The sequence below is a fragment of the Lactuca virosa genome, chromosome 5 (genome assembly GCF_052849685.1).
Source record: "Lactuca virosa cultivar CGN04683 chromosome 5, Lactuca_virosa_CGN04683_v6, whole genome shotgun sequence".
Lineage (NCBI taxonomy): Eukaryota > Viridiplantae > Streptophyta > Magnoliopsida > Asterales > Asteraceae > Lactuca > Lactuca virosa.
The window spans coordinates 378,723,445-378,742,466 of NC_136430.1; positions in this window are offsets into that span (position 1 = coordinate 378,723,445).

Below are 19,022 nucleotides of genomic sequence, written 5' to 3' on the forward strand. Positions count from 1 at the left end.
AAGGTCATCCAATTACGATTGATTTGAAAATAGTTGCACCTCTGGAGCTCTTACATATTGATTTGTGTGGCCCTTCGACAGTTTCAACTCTCAACAAGAAACGGTACATTTTAGTGATTGTTGATGATTTTTCTAGATTTACGTGGGTTTATTTTCTCAGGCTTAAATCTGAAGTTGCACAAATCATGATTGACTTTATCAAAAAGATGGAAACAACATTGAAAAAGATTGTTCGAAAAATTAAGAGTGATCATGGAACTGAATTTAAGAACAATGTTCTGGATTCATTTTTGGTGGACAAAGGGATTTCGCATAATTTTTCATCTCCATACACACCACAACAAAACGGTGTTGTTGAACGAAAAATAGGTCTCTATGCGAAGCGGCAATGACTATGTTGGCATATGCGAATCTTCCACAATATCTTTGGGCTGAAGCAGTATCAACCGCATGTTTCACTCAAAACAGATCTTTTATTCATCGTCGTTTTAACATTACTCCATATGAAATTCTCAACAATCGAAAACCTAACGTCAAATTTCTTCATGTTTTCGGATGTAGATGGTTCATTATGAATCTCAAGGATCATCTTACGAAATTTCAAGAAAAAGCAGATGAAGGGATTTTCTTGGGTTATTCGCATAATTCAGTCGCGTATCTTGTGTTGAATAAAAGAACACGAAAAGTTGAAGAAACTTTTAATCTTACATTTGATGATTATTACGTTAAACAAACAAAATCACAGTTTGAAAATCATCAAATTCTGAAAAACATACAAGATGAATCTGAACCCTCACAAACCTTAGATAATGATTATGATTTAATTTTTAGAATTTCAAATTATGCTGTTGATGCTGAAATAAATGCAAGTAATAATCATATCTCTGAACTAACAAAGCATAATGATGCTTCAACATCAAATTCTTCAGAGAAAGGCGAAAGTATGCAAAACAATCCAGTGGAGGGGGAGCACTTGGATTCGAATACATTAGCTGACGACATGCATTCTTTTGAGGGGGAGAAAGAAAGATTGAATGATGATGTTGAGGGGGAGCATAATGTTGAGGGGGAGCATTCAGAAAATATTGAAGATAATAATGATTTTGATGATGCTTGTTCGATTGTAGGCTCAGAAAACGATGATATATACGAAGATGCACCTTTGGAATTTGATCCAGCATATCCGCCAATGGAAAAGTGGACAAAAGATCATCCGAAGGATCAAGTAATTGGGAATCCACAAGAGGGAGTTTTAACAAGAGCTCAAATTCGTGCAAAGAATGAGGTATTAAATACTCATCAAGAATTTTGCATGTTCAATGTTTTCATCTCTAAGATTGAACCAAAAACAGTTAAGATTGCAATGGAACACTCAGATTGGGTTGTTGCAATGCAATCTGAATTGTCTGAATTTGAACGAAACAAGGTTTGGAGATTAATTCCTAAACCTGAAAATGTTTCGATTGTCGGGTTAAAATGGATTTTCAAAAATAAAACCGACAAAGATGGAAATATTGCTCGAAACAAAGCCAGACTTGTTGTTAAAGGATATTCACAACAAGAAGGAATCGACTATGAAGAAACTTTTGCCCCTTTCGCAAGACTCGAGGCGGTTCGTATATTTCTGGCTTATGCAGCTCACAAAGATTTTGATGTTTATCAAATGGACGTGAAGTGTGCATTTCTAAATGGAGAGCTTGAAGAAACTGTTTACGTGGAACAACCCCCAGGTTTTATTAACGAAGAATTTCCAAATCATGTTTATATTTTAGATACGGCAGTTTATGGTTGGAAACAAGCACCACGAGCATGGTATGCAACTCTTACCTCATTTTTGAAACAATCTAAATTTAAACAAGGATCAGTTGATCCCACATTATTTCGAAAGAAAGTGGGGAATCATCTAATGCTTGTTCAAATTTATGTTGATGATATTATTTTTGGCTCAACTGACCCTGCTTTGTCTAGAGATTTCGAAGATTTGATGAAGAGTAAGTTCGAAATGAGCATGATGGGAAAAATCAATAATTTTCTTGGTTTGAATATTCGTCAAAACAAAGAAGGAATTTTTATTAATCAAGAAAAATATACTAAGAATCTGTTGGAAAAATTTGGATTGACGAATAGCACGAAGTTACGAGTTCCAATGGCAACAGGCATAAAGCTAACACCGTCGTTATATAAACCTGCTGTTGACATAACTTTATATAGGAGCATGATTGGTTCATTACTTTATATCACAGCTAGTAGACCTGATATCATGTTTTCTGTGTGTAATTGTGCTAGGTATCAGTCTAATCCATGAGAACCACATCTCACTACTGTAAAGAATATCTTTCGTTATCTTAAAGGAACAATTTCGTTAGGATTGTGGTATCCTTCGAAAACTGGGTTCTTTGTACAAGCGTATTCGGATGCAGACTTGGGTGGTTGTAATATTGATCGAAAAAGCACAAGTGGTGGATGTCAATTTCTTGATGGAAAATTGGTAAGCTGGCAGTCGAAAAAGCAAACATGCGTATCAATTTCAACAGCTGAAGCAGAATATGTGGCTGCTGCTGCATGCACTTCACAAATAATATGGATCTAAAGTCAATTGCGTGATTATGCAATAAATATGAAAAAAATTCCATCATATTGTGATTCTCAAAGTGCAATAAGAATTTGTCATAATCCTGTGTAGCATTCGAAGACTAAACATATAGCTCTTCGTTATCATTTTATCAAATATCACGTGGAGGATGGAAATATTGAAGTACATTGCGTGAAAACAACTGATCAGTTAGCTGATATTTTCACGAAACCTTTAGATGAAAAATCTATTGTGAGAATAATAGAGGGACTTGGAATGATCGATGGAAATTCTATTCCATGCGAAAAAGAAGAGTGATGCACGATAAGGAATGAATCAGAGGCGCTTAATAAAAGACAAGGCAAAGTCATTCATCATTCAGAGATTACTGTTCATAGTCAACGCTTCGACCCCTTCGACCCCTTCGAATTCGCACATTTGTTACTTATTTTAAGGGTTGATTCAGCTGTTACTGTTCATAGTCAACGCTTCGACCTCTTCGAATTCGTACATTTGTTACTTATAAGGGGATGATAAAATTTTGCATATTTGTATCAAGTACTATTTCAATTTTCGGAAAATTCAAAAATCCAAAAAGATTTTCGTTTGTTTTGTCATTTAATTTTCGAAAAATTCAAAAATTCAAAAAAATTTTAGTTTGTTCTGTCTTTATTTTCGAAAAATCAAAACATCAAAAATATTTTGATTATTATTTCTTTTTAGTATTTTGTTGCAGATTCTCATGAAGATACAGAGGAGATTATGCTTGCAGTACTCGGGTAAGATACATTTTTCGTATGAATCGATAAATTTTTCATCATTCGAACTAGTTAGGATGTCCCATGAAGCATGTTGCTGTATGTTGATCAAAGCCTCCATGACTCAATGTGTGTGTACGAAAGCCTTAATGAAATTATTGATACGAAGATTTCTTCCCAATCAGGCTTATATTCACATTAGTCTCTGAGCTACCTTACTCTTCTCAAAATGAGTTAAGAGTTTACTGTTTGGTCCAAACATAACAGAGGTACTTTTCGTGTCTTACATCAATCTTTTTCATCCATAAAGTTCTTACACGATCACACACGAAGACATATGTCCGAGAGGTCTCTGATCAAACCCATCGAGACTTAGATATATCAAAACCCTGTGTTTATGATCTGACATCATGAGACCGTGATGAAAGTGAAACCCAATTTTCATTACCTTTTTTTAAGGAATTGACGGGGAACTAAGTTCCAGATTTTCACGAAACTTTTGTTTCTATACCAAAATTCGAAACTCCAAATCATATTCATTTCGAATGAGTGGTCTTGATCAAACATTCGAAACCCACGATGTTTGTTACCCAACAAGATCCAGCACACAAATTTTTTTCTTGAATATAATTTTCGTGTGAGTTTCATTCGAATGTCCTAGTCATTTCAAAATTTTTCAAAGCCAACTTGTCACTGACTACACTGGTCAAACAAGTAATTTCTGTTACAATTTCTCACCTTATGTTTAGGATGACATGTAACGAAATTTTGAACTATCCACGAAGCATTATAAAAGAAGCCCTTTGATACTTATCAACAAGTATTCGATTGTAATTCACGGGAACCCACACAAGCTATTGATCATTTCTCTTAATGATTAATGAAGTAATCTTTGCCCGGGATTTCATCTGCTTTTGTGTCAATGGTTTGACATCACAATATCCCATATTTTTCTTATATTTGTTTCTCGTCTCTATTCTTTGGAACACAACACTCACGAAATCCTTGAGGTTCTGAGTAATACCAACTCAGGCTGATGATTTCGAACTTCTGGCGAATGACTTCGCTTTTTATCCCAAAAGTGAAAGAGCCTTGCTTCCATTCGAAGGGTTCTGACGGTTACAATACTCTTGGGGATATCAAGACAGGCTGTTTATAAATGACGTATGGTATTCTGTCCGGTTTTCAAGGTGATGTGACAGCTACTTTTTGACGCATGGCTACTTTTACGCAGTAATGGTCCGATTTTCAAGGTGCCACGTCGGATATCATTAAATACATATCCCGCTTCAAATTCAAATTTAAGGGTTACATATAAAAGGGAATTCGAGGGGTTCATTGTCAGTTTACGCGATCAAAAAGCAAATTTCCCAAATTCTCTGTTCATCATCATCTTCAAACCCTAAAATGGCGACTTCTGCTCATGTTGATTTTCATACCACTGAAGATGCCTCTTCATTACCAATAATGAAGATTCAAGCAACAAACTACTACTTGGAGGGTGAAGTTTCTCAGTACCCGGAAGAATTAAAGATGCTCATAGTTGCTTTGAAGAACTCGGTTTTGGCTAAAGCGATGTTCAACTCTTTCTCTGTTCCATTGTCCTGGCTTTCTCAAGCAGGATCAACTGCGACATACAACAAAGCATCTGATACGATTACTTTTCATCTGGTAAACGACAAAAAGGTCAGGCTAACCAAGAAACTATTTTGCCAAATTCTTGATATTCCGAATTCGCCTCCATATGTTTCATTTACTTTTCCACAAATCGTTCACATGTTTATAGAGATGGGATATCAGCCACCATTGTCCAAGATTAGTGATTTTAAGAAATCTGGACTTCCACGAATCTGGAATTTCTTATTTGGTATTTTTTTACGATGTTTGACTGGGAGATCAGCTGGCCTTGATAAAGGAAGAATAGAGGTTTATGTCATGGTTGCTGGCATCTACTATGATCTTCAAGTAGATTATTCTACACAGTTGTGGAAGGAATTCCAAAAGGGTGTAGAACACACGAATGCTATTCATGGTATTTCGTGTGCAAGATACTGGAGTTGATTTTGCAACACTTTTACAATAAGGAAGGGATTTTGGTACCCAATGATGAAGACAAAGCAGTTTTTCAATCATACCACTATCCGAAGGATGTCACAGATAGTGCTGAAGTTTTTCCATCAGTTGCTCGTATTCCAGATGCTATGCTTAAAAGAGTTGATCCTTCGAACTCTGTATTGGTGGCATATTTGAAGACTATTGATTCTTCAATCAAAACTGGCATACTCTTGGATAGAGATGATACAAAATCCAAGAAGACGAAGAAGAATGAAACTGAGTCAAAATCTTCGAAATCTCCAAAGAAGAAGCCTGAAACTGATGTAGTGTCTGTTGCTGAGACTCAAGTGATTGAGCCTATTCTTGAAGAAACCCAAGAAAATGTTATCATTCCTTCGAAGACTGGAATGTTTCGAAGAATTAAAATGAAGTCAACCCATAAACGCAAATCTCCCACACAAAAAGTGATTCGAAAACCTCAAATCACTCATCAAGGCGTTTTAATTAGGGAAGTGCCCGCACCTGTTTCACCAGTGTCCAGGAAACGAAGGGCTGAAGATATGGAAAAGCATTTGTCAAAGAAAAAGAAGAAGAAGACTCGAAAGCTTGTAATCTCTACTGAGTCAACAGAAGATGATAGTGAAAGAATTCCAGAAACTCCGGAGTTTACTCTTATCACAGAGAGTTTCACTCCTGAGAAGACAGTTGTCATACCACCCAAAGATTCGATTGCCAAATCAATTCCTAAGGAGGTTCGAACTTCAGGCATCCCTGCACACGTATCTGATACGGATGCAAATGTCGATATGGGTGAAGGAGGTTCGAAAAATGAAGCTACAGGTCCATCTACTTCTGCTCCTCTTACTTCAACAACAGATTCTCCAACATTCGAACACATTCTTGATCAACCCTTTACTTCTATTTTTTATTCTCAATCTACTGAGCCACCCAAACCCACTTCACCTGTTCGAGAAACCGTTTTTTTGGAGATAGAGACTGATAATGAGGGGTTTGGTGGTATGTTTGATGAATTGGAATTTCATGAAGACGAAGAACAGTTTCCTGATCATATGCTGATGACCATGAAACAATTTAAAATCTTGAATCAGAAGTTGAATTCAATACTTCAATCCCAAGCTGATCTGGGGGGTGGTTCATCTGTTTCAAGTCTGGAGATTGATTCGATGTTGAAGATGTTTGAAACCAGAGTTGTGAGCAAAGTCTCTGGAATGCTTACAGACTCTGAATCACGAATTTTGGCAAAAGTTGATCTCAATGATCAAAACAATGAAATTCGAATCAATTCTCAAAATTCGAAATTTGCCGGTGTCTTCTTCCTTGATTACACCTGAATTTTTGTCACAAACGTTTGTTCACTTCGAAGCAATTCTCAATAAACAACTTTCTCCTCTCTTTCGCATATCAAGTCTTCTTCCAACAACGTTTGCCCCACCTGTTTTCACAGGGGTGCAAGGGGGAGAAAGAAAAACTAGTGAGTCGAAGACTAGTGGAGAAGATGCGAAAGTTGTGGGAAAAATCTTTTCTTCGAAAATCCCAACAACAAAACCAGTAATAGTTTCTGCTGAACTTGTTACTTCAACTGTTGTAACAACAATGCCAATTGCAAGACCAATTTCGAAAGGAATTGTGATTGGTAAATCTTCGGAGACTGGTGGGAGTGGTTCAAAACCAAAAGAGACAATTGACAATCAAGCCTTGAAAGATAAAGGCAAATCAATTGTAGTGGAAAAATCGAAAGAGGAAAAGAAGGCTGAAGTAGAAGCTGAACTTGAAAAACTGAGGATTATTCAAAGTATTATGACTCAGCGTGCTAGTGATCCGAAGGGAATGGATAAAGGTGATCCAGCCAAACATTATAATTACGAAACAATTGAGGCCAATGTTGCTTTTAATCACATGTATACATTCAAGAAGAAACCAAAGCAGAGTTATTTGGTCACAAATACTGATGCAAGCCAGCTGGATTTTCCCATAAACGAAATGATGTTTATCATGCCTCAGTTCAAAGCAGAAGGGAATTTTAAAAATAAAGATGAAGGTACACACATGAAAATTCGTTTTCATGATGTTCTTGGAAAAGCCCCTGAGGAAGTTTGGTCTTTAATAAAAATCAAGAAGGTCATAAGTATGAAAAAGGATGTGGTTTTCGAAAACACAGTCCAAAATGTCAAGTATGTGGTTGCCAGGGCAAATGGAAATATTTGCGAATTCACTGTTGCAGATTTTCCATTAATGAACTTGTATGATCTTATACAAGTTGCATTACTTTTGAAAGACAAATCATTCTCATACCTTCAAAACACAGAACCAGATGAATTCAAGCTTGGAGTAGCTCACATCAAGATTTTTATCGAAAACTATTATGAGTGCTTGGCACTAACAGATGTTGAATTAGCTACTGCCAAAGGAATGGAAATTAAAGCTCCGATGGCTCCTACGAAGACTCAGGCGGAATTAAAGAAGTACGCTGATGGTGAAATTTGCCTGAAGCCTTTTGAAATTGTCTTCGCAGGAAAAGACAAAGCTGGAAAGTCTAAACGGTTCTTATTCCAAGCAAGTGAAGTAGAGAGATATTCAACATCTCAATATACGAACTTGATTGTTCGTATGAATCATTGCAAGAAGAACAATGAAGGTGACAAGAAAGAGCTGAAGAAGATTATCTCCTGGTACACGGAGATTCAAAGAGTATTACTGTATTCCATCACACTTCTTACAAATTGAAGACTTCGTCTATGATTACAAAGGGGGAGATTGTAAGGGTCGAATTGTTGTAATTAGTCGAAGTATGTTTTGGACTCTTCGAATGTTTTGTAATGTATTTTACTAGGGCGCTTTTATTCGAAGCTTTAGAGTCAATGCCTTAGTATATTTTTTGTATGCTTTCAGTTCCCTATAAATAGGGTTATTTACTAGAGTTAGAAAAGAACTTTTACAGACTTGTCTATTGTACTCTGTGAAGAATTCGAAAGCATAATAGAGCATAACAAGATCATATTTACATCCTGTGTTCAAATCTCGCATTCTTACTTGAATTCATACTCTGATTAATTCATTACTCGATTCATTGATTCATCATGGTTTGTCAGTTAATGGATCGATGATTTGTTTACCATTAGGGTGCATGAGTTCGGTTAAACTTGGGTTTCGATGATAGCTTCGAAGACTCGTTAGGAGTATGATTCAACCTTTTCGGCGGATCGGGAATTCAAGAGGAATTGGTCAGAGTGTCTGGTTGTCAGGAGGGTGGTAATGAGTGATTTCGAGGAAGAAATCTAAATTAAGTGGGGGAGAGTTGTAACACCCTGTTTCGAGTCGTTGCATAGTTTGGGGTCGTGACCCGAAGATCAATTATCATAAGGCTTCGGGCCTTGGGGAAGGAGAAGTGTGGGTAATGTATATTATGTTATCCAAGAGTTCAGTTTGTGTTTTGGAGCCCAAGGGTATAACCGCAAAGTGGTAGTTCGGGCCTTTTATGAATTTTGGATTTAAGTTCGGAAAGTTTTAAGGAAAAGGAGAGTTGATAGGATTGTAGAGCTTCTCATTACCTTTTTGTGGATATAAAGAACGTCGAAATCGGAGTTGGAACGAAGAAGTTATAGCTGTTTGAAGTTACAAGGATTTTAGGTTAAGCCGAGTACGTTGGGTGTACAGGGAGTACGTTGAGTGTACGAGGCTCAGATAATCGCGATGGACCACCCACATACGCTGTGAGTACAATTTGTACATTGGGCATACGCTAAATAAACAAAGCCCTAGTTTTGGGTCTTGGATCCTATTTAAACACTTTAACTTCTTGGGAACCCTTCTTATCTTCAGCCTCCACCACTCCAAACCCTAAGAACGACACCCTAATTTCCTTTTGAGTGTTTTGAGTTTGGAAGTGAACATTGAATGTGTTTTTGGTGATACTGAAGGAAGAAGAACTCTTAGAAGTTGCATTGGTGTGGCTAGAGATTGTGGATCCAGAATCATCTCCAACTTGGGAAGCTTTTGGAGGTATAAAGCTCTTAACTTGATGATTTGTTTTGATAGATCTAGTTAGGGCTTGTTTTTGTTTTTTTATGGTCCTTTAAGTCATGCATGAGAGTATCAGCTACTCTAGAAGCTAAGGATGGTAGATCTTAGCATTTTTGAGGTCCCTTGTTCATAAAAATGCAATCTTGATGTGTTATATTGGACCATGCATGAGTTAGGTTCTTATTATGGGTTTTATTGAGTATTGGGTCCCATTAAGACATGCAAAGGAGTAAAGTTTCCAATTTTACGTGTTAAGACATCATTTAGGATCAGATCTGAGAATTGGACTTAGTGGCTTGACCGATTAAGCACTTAATGGTGAGTTAGGTTGGATGTGGAGTACACTGGGCGTACCCAGCTCGTACGTAACGCGTACCGACCAAAGAGGGTGTACGCAGGGCGTAAGTCTGAGTACGCCGATGGTACTCAGCAACCATTTACTTTTGTTGACTTTTAAGATTTAGGCCATATTTAAACTACTAGGGTTTTGGGCCTTGTTGGGCAACTAGTCTTTCTGACTTTAGGCCATTATGAGGCTTTGGGCCCATAATGGGCTTTAGGCATCATTTAGGAATTTGGGGCATATTAGGCCTTTGGATGTCATTGGATGGGGCCCTGGCTATTGTTTATGACCTAATTATTAACTGTAGGTTTCCCGGATCAGCAGTCCGAGCATTTATCTGTTGTTTCACCAGTTTGAGTTTAGTCTCCTCCCAGTGCTTAGAGGGTCGAAGGCATCAATGATGGCCCGTGATTTGTGGTTATTGGTTTACTAGTTATCTGTGTGACCTTGTATGTGTTATATGTGTACCGGGCGGGGCCTGATGAGCGTGTTATAGTGTGATAGCTGTCACTGTACTTGCGGGTCGAAGGCACCAATGTCGGACCAGTGGATTATTTTATAGTATGCTAGTTGTCTTTGTGACTCTTGCCTTGTATGTGTTTCGGGCAGGGCCCAATTCCAGGTGGGGGCCTTATGAGTGTGTTGGGTGTGGCCCATTGCATATTGTTGTGAGATTTGTTCCAGGCGGGGCCCGATGCCGGGCAGGCCCCGATGGTTGTAGGGGCATGGCCCATTATATGTTTGGTATGTATGGTATGAGGTATTTTGGGGAACTCACTAAGCTTTGTTCTTACGGTTTTCAGTTTGTGTTTCAGGTACATCCGGATCGAAAGGGAAGAGCTCGGGGTGATCGCATCGTACACACACCATGATTTCCACCTTATATGACTTTGATGTACTGAGATGATTGACTGATTTACTCTGATCTTTCCTTCATGGTTTTATGAACATGTTTTGTTGATGGTTTTATTATTATGAAAATGAAATTTTTGGTCTTGAATTTTAGGACGTTACAACACAAGACACCTTCTTATTCTTCTTCTTCAAGCTACCAAAAACACCAAAATGAGCCAAGAATCACCAAGAGGGTTTAGGGTTAGGGTTTCTAAGGTTTGAAAGTGATGGAGGCTGAAAATGAAACCCTAAAATCCAAGATTAAGGGTTTAAATATGAAGGATAACCCTAAAAGATCATGGATTGGGCCAGAACAAATGCCACGTCGTGGCCATACTACCACCACGTCGTGACACTCATCAAATGCACACGTTCTTGATTTTGATTCGTCACGTCATGACCACCCTATGGTTACGTCATGACACATGATTTTTCCCAAAAATCATGCCTTTGACTCCTTGGTGCCCAACACTGGTCCGATATGGAAAACGAGTGTTACACTAAACATACAGTCGTACCCTAACAATACCCATCTAAACTACCATACTGGACATACAATGTCACACACAGTATAGTGAGAAAAGTCACCTGAAACAAAGAGTTAAACAATCACACACTTGTGCAATCAAATGAATCAGCAACACAAACCACCTAAATAATACTAAGAGGTCAATCCTCATAGTACATATTAAATCCCCCAAAGTTGATGAAAAGTCAACGGTCAACGGACAACAGTCAACGTGTTGCAACCAGCTAATGGCTGCGCCGTGATCACAAGGTGACAAAATAATAGTGAACCCAGTTCAATACTCGTGTCACAACCTATCCTTGGTCGCGTCATGTTTTTCGAGGAAGACACATTTTCCTATTAAGAACTTAATTCCTTCATATCAAGAATTAAACTTTCAGATATGAATTCCTCAAGGGACTTAATTGATAAAGTTTCCAAATTTATCAATATCTATAACCCATTCAAACCTAATGTCTACCCTAACTCATAAATGTACCAAAAATGAATTGAATCCTTAGTATGGAAAACAAGAAACTCAAACATGCCCTCTGTAACACTCGGTTTTGGATTTGCTTCATTGTTCGGGGTTGCGGCCCAATCATTAGTTGTCATGAGGCTTAGGGTCATGGGGGTGAAAGAATTTGGCCCTTTTCGGATGTGGGTGTTATGGTTTAAGTGATCTAAGTGTTCGATGATGCCTTCGGAGGTCAATGGTATAATTGTAATTTGATAACTCAGTCTTTTATAGATTTTGGGTTTTGTTCGGGAAGTTTTAAGGCTATGGTGTGTTGTTAGAAGCGTAGGGCTTCTCGCCACCTTTCCGTGGATATAAGGTTCATTGGAAACAAACCTAAGATGAGGAAGTTAGAGTAGTTTGAAGTAATGGCAGAAATGGCCCCTGGTGGAAAAAGTTGGCTACCTGGTACCATGTAGGCAAGGAGGGATGGCACGTGCTTAGCCGCGTACGGCCGTACGCCCAGCGTAATGAGCAGAGTGCCAAACCCTAATTTTTAGGGTTTGGGCACTATTTAAACATCCTTATGAGCTCAAGGCTCTTTCATTTCTCAGCCTCCATTGACTTCTAGCCTCATTTCGGAACCCCTAACCTCATTTTGAGTGTTTAAGAGATCTAAGTGTGCATTTTGGTGTGCTTTTGCTCATTTTCAAGAAAAGGGTGCTTGGTGCTAGCTTGTGGTTCAAAGGAAGACCTATAGATCCAAACTCTTGGCTTCATTTCCAACTCATTTAAGGTATCAAGTTCTTATATTGACTTCTTCTTATGGTAGTTTGATTTTACGGCAAGATTATGAGCTTTTATGGTGTATTAAGTTCTCCTTGTGAGTTTGAGCCACTCCAGGAGCTTAGAGTGATAGATATTGCCTCTTCTGATTTTGTTAGTTCATAAAAATGCTTACTTGATGTTTAAGAATGGTCCATGCATGTTCTAGTTGGATTAGAATGGTTCTTAATGGATTAAGATGGTTGTTGGGTCCCATTGAGTCATGCAAATGCATAAAGATGCCGACTTTATGCATTAAGAGCTATATTTTGAGGTTCTCTGAAGTTTGGGTGCAAAGTGATTAAGTGGTTAAGCCATAAAGTCAGTTTGGGAATAAGCTAGGTTACGCCCTGGGTAACTAATGGTACGCCCAATGTACCAAGTTGAGGACGTGATTTGGATTCGTCGAGTACGCCCAGCGTACTGAGCGTACGCCCCACGTACATAGTTCTTTTGAGTTTGGGCTTGATGTGTTTTTGGGCTTCGCACCTTTGGGACACTTTATTGGACTTGTTGCTTTGGGCCATCTGAGATCAAATTTTTGGACTAAGGAAATTATTGGGCTCTAGGATAAGGACCATATGGGGTTGGGCCCAATTTGGAAAATTGGGCCATTAGTGGGCCTTTATGGATCTTTTGGTTTTAGGCCTTTTTGGTCTTGGGCTTGGGCCTCAGTTTTGGTTCATGTTGGGTCAGGGGTAAAATGACCATTTTACCCCAAGTATGGATTGTGGGCCTTAGAATGGAACCTAATTGCTAATTGGGTGTTATTTTGTACTGATAGCTCGGGGAGTCGTCAGGGCAACAGCTAGGGATTTCTTTCAGTGAGCTTCAACATTCGAGGTGAGTCTCCTCACTGTTTTATGGGTCGAAGGCACCAATTCCGACCCATTTGGTTTATGTATTGTAGGAAGACCCAGAGGGTAGCCCTTGACATTTTGTATGAAAGACCAGTAGGCGGCTCTTGGCAAACTGTATGTAAGACCAGAGTCTAAACTCTGACAGTTAATTAGTTAAGTAGTTGTAGATTGTATGCTAGTTGTCTTTGTGATGCTTGCATGCAAGACCAGGAGGTGGCTCCTGGCACTTGTTTTGTAAGACCGAGGGTTTTGGCCCCTGACCTGGCAAGGAAGACCATGATACAGCTCTAATGGCAAGACTATGGTTGACACATAGCACTTTTATTGATTACTAGATATGTATGATATGCATGGCTCGTTTGATATGTATGGTATGTGGTATTTGGGGAACTCACTAAGCTTTGTGCTTACAGGTTGTGGTTTATGGTTTCAGGTACTTCCCGTTCGAAAGGGAAGGGCCCGACTTGATCGCAGCGCACACACCCGTGTTTTCTGCAATATGTGATTTTGGGAATGAACTCTGATAATTGTTATTGTTTTATTTTGAAATGCTTTTTAAATGTTTCGATAAAAGTTACATTAGTGTTTTGATTATAATAAAAATGAAAATTTTACCCTATGACTTTAGGAATGTTACACCCTCCAAAGGCTATAAATAAGTCTAGAAATCACCCAAAGTCAAGCAAAAAGTCATGGAGTTCTCCAAATTCCAAGAACTTAATAAAAAGGGACCAAAAGATATTAAAATCTCCTCACAAGTCTAGATCCAAGTATGAATCTGAATAAAACATGGAAATTTAAGACTTACAATGCAAATAAAGGGTATAGAAGGTGGAAGCTTCAGCTAGAAATCACTTTTCCAAGCACAAAAAGCTTTCTTCTTATTCAAGAATCTCACAAACACACCAAAAATCTCTTAAAACCATTTTGAATTAAAGAATTAATTATTTGATACATGTTAAACACAACATAGTAATAAGTATTCTCAAAAGTCTCTTCAATTTCTTCCTATAGTGAGTGAGAACTCTATGAAAATGCTCAACTCTAGTACGCATCCTTAGAATCTGCACCAAGAATCCAAAACATTACCACTAAATCAGCTATTTCCTATTCTTTAACTACACTTTCATTTCCAACAAGTTTATGTATATTTATAAACCCTGATTTATTTCTTCCTTCTAAATCCTTTCTATAGAAGTACACCAAACTCTAAAATTATTTGTACTGGTAAGTTTACATCTTATAACAGTAGTAATAAAATTATGACTAGTATTACTATAACAAGTCTCACTAATTTAAAGATTACCAAACTCCTTAGTAACAAAAGATGAAGATGTTATGTCACCGATCTTTATTAAAATATGAATAAACCAACCACATATACACAACCTTTTACCAACTAATAAGAAAAAGGACCAAAGGCAATTCAAAATAATGACCGGACAATCCAAATATACCAAACCAAAATAAAGACTGACAATTCAATTTAAAAATCATGTTTATAGGCAAAGGGATTTCCAAATCCTAGTAAATTTAGAAACCACGTGCTACAATCAAACAAGGTATTAAGTACTTATAAAGGAATCCCAAGGTATTCACCCAATTAGATAAGTGAATGAAACTTAAAGAGATCAGGGTAACAAAAATCTTACCACAAGGTTACAACAAAGAACACAACTAACATGAGCCGAACACAAACCCTAGACTAGGATTTTTAAAAAGAACTTCTTCACACCGATTCCAACCACCAACATCGTAAGAATAGGAACGATATTTGAGAATTAGAAAGAAGAACAAGAAACCCTAAAACATTATGAATAATAAACCCAAAACTATTTAACAAAACTTAGAAAATCGATCAACCAGATTAAGGTTACAATTAAGACAACAAAAATAAGCATAAGAGAGAGGAGAATCTTCGTCAAAGAAAAGAAATTAAAGAATATTAAGGTTGTTGATTCGTTAAAGTATAAAAACCTTAGATTTCATACCATGATTTTTAAACAAAAACCTTATTTATAAAACTCAACAAGGTTTAATACAAACATATTCAAGTATCTTTTTTTTAAAAGTATCTATTTGATAGAAAAACGTTCAATCATTTGAGAATAAATGAAAAGTTTGATTAACAACAAACAATTACTCATAGTAAAAAAAGCAGATTACAACATTCGAGCAAAATTAGATCACCGTGCTCATATAGGTTAAAGAATGAGAGAAATGATAGTAGATTGACGATTATATACAAATTGTTTAACCTTGTAATACCAAAAAAAAATTCAAGCCAATTTAAAACTTTTTAAACAACCCAAAAACCATTAGTTATTACAAACTTGTTTCCAAAATGTATAATATCAGAGTATCCCAGAAACATAAACATAACTATGAGGAGCTGTACGATCACGCCTTCGCCTTGCCGCGATCCCCTGATGTACCTGAAACAATAAACTGAAACTGTAAGCCTGAGAACTTAGTGAATTCCCCCAAAATACCGATACACTACACATAACACATATATAAACAACAGCATGTACTGGGTCCACAGCTTTACAGACTGGATTACCCCCTGGGCCCACAATGTGAGTCTGGATTGCCTTACAGGCCCACAGCTCACACCTGGCTTGCCATCGAGCCCACAGTACGAGTCTTCCTCAGCTCATAACTGGAATGCTCTCGAGTCCCACAACACGAGTCCCCCTTAGCTCGCATCTGGGATGCTCCCGGTTTTGTTGGTTACCGCACGAAGCAGTATCACCTCAACCCATCCCACATAACATGTCCCAATATAAACATAACCACTGTGCATGCAAATAATCATATAACAACACATGTAGTCCTACAGATCTACCTAACTAGCATAACCACTAGCATGCAACACTAACTCATATCCAACATCTAATACTGCTAAAATAACATAACCAATGGGCCGGCCTTGGTGCCTTAGACCCCTTAGTATAGTGAGGATAACTCACCTCACAACTGTCGTCTGAAACCAGAAAGCTCAACTCCCGGATCACCACCACAAACTCCACCACCTATATCCGACACATCACAAAGTTCATAGGTTTCCAAGATACTTCCAGAGGTCCAATAGTCAACCCTTGCCCAAAGTCCAAGTCAACTTTCAAGGTCAACAATCCATGTTGACCTCAACTCGTCGAGTACCCTTAGCTACTCGCCGAGTTCCTGGCATGACTCGCCAACTCGCCGAGTCACTCGAGTGACTCGTCGAGTTCCTAGTGTCTGTGGCCGTAACCCCTTGGCCAACCCGCCGAGTTTTCCCTTTACAACTCGCCGAGTTCATACATGTTCGAAGGTTGGGAAAACCCTAACCGACTCGCCGAGTCATTCGACTGACGCTCCGGGTTCAAGGCAATCTTCATCGGACTCGCCGAGTTGTTCATCCAACTCGTCGAGTACAGGACCATCTTTATGAGTCTCGTCGAGTTGACTATGCAACTCGCCGAGTCTCTTCAGACCTTCATCCATACAGGTACTTTTTAAGTCATGCAGCGGCTCCATATTGCAGATCCAAGCTTCTAAGGCATGTTTATCACGTAAAGTTGCAAACTTTACGTGCATGCAAGGCCCTAGAGACTCTAAATGACCAATCTAAGCTTTTAATGGAGCTTTACACCTTAGGAGAGTCTCATTCTTGCAAAATCTGGAAACTTTATGGACTTAGAGACCCAAGAGAGTTCAGATCTGAGGTTGCAACCTCAGATCTTAGCTCAAACATAAGAAAAGCTTCCTAATAAGTTAGAAAAGCCCTAAAATCCACCCAAAATAGATCTAGAATGAAAAGAGGTCAAGGTAACGACTTGATACCTTCCAAAAGATGTTAACTGAGGTAGATATCAGATCCCCACACGTTCCTTTCTTCTAGCCTCTTGCCCTCCAAGCTCTCCTTACAAATATCCACTTTTCAAAGCTTAAAACACACAAGAATGAAGCACCACACAGATTAGGGTTTTCTGGACTCTCAAGAGACTGTAAAGAGGCTGAAGGAGGCTTATGATTCTTTAAATATGGTGCAAAACCCCGGGATTTAGGGTTTCTTCTGCCAGCTCCTACTCGTCGAGTTCCTTCTTGGACTCGACGAGTAGGTCACTAAAATACGTGGACCAACCTGCTCCTACTAGACGAGTAGGGCAACCAACTCGTCGAGTAGACCTTGAAAACAAAGAAACTCTTATTTAAATCAATACCTGAGAATCGGGGCGTTACACAACTACTTAACAAAATAACCCAACTAGTACTAATATAATAAGAATAATTGATATCCGATCCTTAATCTTCTAACAACCTTTTAACAAAGTCCATATAATTCACATCATAGCGATTCGTGTGATCTTTTACTCTCTTCTACCACCCTTAAACTTTAACATATATACTTTATACCCTTGCAAAAAACCGACTTAGTAAAGGTAATTAATTTTGAAATAGGATTAGTAAATTGAAAAATTTACATATTTCAATAGATCCTTGATTGTGTGCTCTCATACAATGTTTTGGACGATAAGTCATGAGTCATGACCTAGCGGGTTAGACTTAACAAGTGCAACATGTCATTAGCCAAGATAACAACATATCTTTAGTTGTATTTACTTATGAGAGCATGGTTTATGGTTGTGTTAAGTTTTCTTTTAGCATTGATTTGATGGCCAAATGTTGTGATGATGTCTTATTTGTTTTTTATGATAATCTAATCTCTTGACTATTCACAATAATAATAACGAAAATAATCATCATCAAGATGGTACTGATGTTCATTTGGTATATCTACCATTCTAATAAAACACTCATAACTGCCACATGTAGCTTTCAACAACAATCCTCCTTCAATGTTAAATTCCTAATTTGCCCCTCCTTCATATAATATGTCGATTACATTACATGTGCTGCTCATATGACAATGTAACTAATATCCTATTTTATGTGATTTTCAGAACTTACCATATTCACTCTAATAAAGTCCCTCTATAATAATCAACTCCGTCAAAATCCTTTAAAATAAGGAAGTCATAATCCTTGTAACCAAGGAACTTTATTACTAATTATCATTTACTTTTCCTTGTTATTTCATAATTTTACATATATGCTCCCTATTTCTTTTAATAAGTTTCGTAAATGGTCCCTATTTATTAAATAAACAAATTCATTTTCCTAAAATTTGTATAAAATTTCGAGGTTACAAAACAATTTACTCACTCCAATCAACTCCCTAAAAATCAGGAAGTGATAACCTCTGATATCCAGTGGCGAGGCTATTGCGAATTAAGGTGGGTCACTTGACCCACCTAAAGAAAAAAATTGTGTTACAAGTATATAATAAAATAAATTATGACCTACCTTAAAATTTGTACATGACCCATCTTAATTTATTGGTCATGGACTTTTAGCCCATCTTTTGTATTTCAATGGTCTAATTTTAGTTTATTTCAAATATTGTCCATCAAAAAGTAACCCAATACCTTTTAAAATTAAATAAAGAAAAAAAAATACAAACTGAATGTGAATTGCCCGTTCGTTTCTAGCAAATACGCATGATGCAATCACACAAATCGTAAAGAACGACCAAAGATAGAAGTCACTCCTGATCACTCGTTCAGGCCACCTGTTCGCCTCCCCCCGGCCGCCGACAACCTCACATTCACATTAGTCTCGGTCCGCAATCCACATTGCTTTCTTCTTCACATCGAGTTTTAA